Here is a 3,428-nt window from a genome sequence, read left to right as displayed (position 1 = left end):
TTTAAATTGCATTACGCTTGGTTCTCTTCATTAACGATTGGGATGCTGTTAAATTTGCCTGGTCTTTCCACACTCTACTAGCTCAGCTGAGGCAAAGGAAACCAGTATTACTTTTTCTTTACTTCCACTTTATTTCTACTTTCCCAAGAGAGTTTCCTCCACAGCCATCTGCCCTGCTTTTCTGACCATTCCATTATCCCCCAAGTCTGGGCCCCCTTGCTCACTGCATCAACTTCTAGATTATAGCATTCCACTCCAGAATGCTGTTTAACAGATTCTTTGACTACGGCCTAATTAAAGAATTCTCTTCCAAAACCACGAGCGAAGGCCTGATACCTCTGCAGAAGAATCAGGAAGCTGCCTAAGGACATTTTCTTTAGATGGCATGCAAATAGACTCCCCTCCTGCAGACCTTCATCTCTCTTTCATTATACCCAGGTCGGAGAAATTTCCATCGTGAGTGTTCCTGGCAGCCAAACCTCCAGCATCCCACGCTGATTTCTTGCCTAAAAATACACAGCCTCTCACTCCATGGGGAAGAAAAATGCAACACTGCCATTTCCAGCACGCTCCCCAAAGGCTGATTACGGCCCGGGAGCAATTCATCATCACTCGTGCATTGGAGGTTTTAGTTTTTCCCTCATGGAACTCTTCTTGTTTATCTTGTGGACATTGTGACAAGAACCAGATGTGTCTCAACTTTAACATCCCTCCCATAGCTATCTGGGGAAGGGGTCGGGGAGAAACGATCATGCTAGCTAAAAACCCTCCTTAGAACAGAAAATTATCTATAACTTCTGGCAGACTTTTAAGAGGGTCTTGCTTGTAAGAGCAGTTCTGTACTGTTTAATTGTTAAATGGACCGGTTGATGGAATGGTGTCTGTTCAGCACGATTTTCCCTCTGTCTATGCACATTTTGTTGCATTTTTTATTTTATCTCAAAGTGCTGCTATATTCAAAATTGGGATAAAAAGTCTTTACTGGGAGGGCATGGCAGTGTCACAGAAAGAAAATACAAAGCCTGCTCTTCAGAGGGAAAGCTCTAGCTCTACCACTCACAACTGGATAACCTTGAGCGATTGACTTAAGGTTTTCTGTGTCTATTTCCTTCTCTCTGAAATTAGAATAACGTCTGCCCTCCAATACGCCTTCAAAAACTGAAGAACTATTTATGAACAACTGAGATGAACACAAATGTACATTGAAAAATACAAAGTTTTGCCAAAATGCAGGGTGGTCTTATTATCCATTGCCTGAGAACACAGTGATACTCACACCTAAGGCTTGTTTTTAGAGTGTTCGTGAGAGATGTATTCCTGACCCCGTGGAGTTTGGGGACAAGTCCTCAATTTAAGGCTGTGTGGCTTGGCCACATGGCCATGTGCAGGGACTCGATCTGGGAGCCTAGACGCTGAGATTATAAAGAAGAAGCAAACTGAGAAGATGTGGGTAATGGGGAGGAATGGAGACGCAAAGGCAGACTCTCCTAAGGCCAGCTCCACAGGGGATGGGCCCACGCGTCTCTCTCCTTTGGGTTTCTGTTGCTGCTCTTTGGGGTTTTTTTGTTTGTTTGTCTTCCATTATTACTGGAAGAAAGCTTCTTGCAGAAATTCTTTCTTGGGGTTCTTGGGACGGAGCAGTAAAATTAACGAAGCAAAGCTTCCACAACCTCCCGTCAAGAACATCTCTGCTGTTTCGGTACGTTGGCCAGAACAAATACCTCCTCCCTTAGCACCGGGACTGTACATTGCAGCCTCCGATGTTGTCTGCAATTTTTAAAAAAGAAAAACTGATCGTAGCCGAGTGGGTTTCCCACCCTCTCATCCCCACACCCCTCCCCATCCTCAGTTGCTTTAGCTCTTCCTTTCACTCTCCAGTATCTCATCTGGACTTAGCAAGTCCCCCCACTCCCAGTCCCGCCCCCTTTGCTCCCTGGTTTTCCAGATTCCAGGCCACGGTTCCCAGCATGGTGAGTGCAGAGGGCGGCCCCTAACTCCGCCCTCAGAGGTAAAGGCTGGGAAGGCGGTCACTGCTCCATGGAGGCAGCACTGAGAAAAGATGCTCCTGCTGTCTCCTCTACATCTCAACCCGGCACGAGTGCTAGGACAATCTAAATGTCTCTTACACTCCTTGCCAAGTGCGCATTTTTCCACCCAGGCTTGTTGCCTGAGGGGCTCCGTGCGCCAGAAAGCATAGCTTGCCCGTCTTGACAGTCAGAGGAAAGGCAGATCAGCCTCCGATGTGAGGATCTGGGTATTTCTAGTCAATGCAAATAAACCAGGAAGGCAAAAGAACATGGAAGAAAGAGTGATTTGTGCTTAAAAATGAAAACAAACCACTTTTTTCTTGTTTGCTCCACGGTGAGTAGGAAACTTTCAAGCAGCAGCGCTACTATGTGTGGGTGAATTAGTTCGGCTGGAAGCCCTGAGCCTGCAGTCCCACAGTGTTCCCAAGAGCGCTGCTGTGACATGGCCACATCGTTCTCTAAGTGCTGTTTATTGCCTCCATCTGCACTGCTCAAAGTCTGGAAACAGCAAACACATCCATATTTGTGACAAAACATCTACCTACTCATGACTCGGCAAACAATCATTAAAAAACAGCAATACAGGGCTTCCCTCGTGGCGCAGTGGATAAGAATCTGCCTGCCAGTGCAGGGGACACGGGTTCAAGCCCTGGTCCGGGAAGATCCCGCATGCCATGGAGCAACTAAGCCCGTGCGCCACAACTACGGAGCCTGCGCTCTAGAGTCCACGAGCTACAACTACTGCAGCCCGTGCACCTAGAGCCCGTGCTCCACAACAAGAGAAGCCACCGCAGTGAGAAGCCCGTGCACCACAACGAAGAGTAGCCCCCGCTCGCCGCAACTAGAGAAAGCCTGTGCGTAGCAACGAAGACCCAACACAGCCAAAGATAAATAAACAAAACAAAACAAACAAACAAACAAAAAGAGCAATACAATACAAGGTGACTGTGCTACTTTCACAGCCACAAGAGAACTTGTTGGGTTTCTCTTTGAGAGCCACTCTTGAAAGCACTCATTTCATATTCTCTGAAGAGAACCAGCTAACCAGGCAGACTATCTACCTGGAAACTTCCACAAAACCAGACCCCATGAGCTTCCTAAATGGGCCACACCAGAGAGGCCATCTTGTCCCCTGCGTGTGGACCGGGGTTCAGTATGTCTGGCTCCAAATCTGGTCCCTCAGGATCAACCTGAGACCCTTCCCACCCCCAGCCCCAGCCTGTACCGGATAAGCCCCTGCCAGCACGTCACCCTGTGTAAGGGCATGGGTTTCCTCTGCAAACGTGCTGGGAGAGGAAGGGGCATCGCCATCACGAATACCCGGGGTTCTGCAATTTGGGCCACAGCACCTTCAGAAGGACTGGAGTGGCAGCAGCAATATAAGCAAGTCGACAAAGCAGG

Source organism: Delphinus delphis, chromosome 5 (genome assembly GCF_949987515.2).
Source record: "Delphinus delphis chromosome 5, mDelDel1.2, whole genome shotgun sequence".
In the NCBI taxonomy this organism is placed as follows: Eukaryota; Metazoa; Chordata; class Mammalia; order Artiodactyla; family Delphinidae; genus Delphinus; species Delphinus delphis.
The sequence above is the reverse complement of the archived record's forward strand: the minus strand, read 5'-3'. Positions refer to the sequence as shown.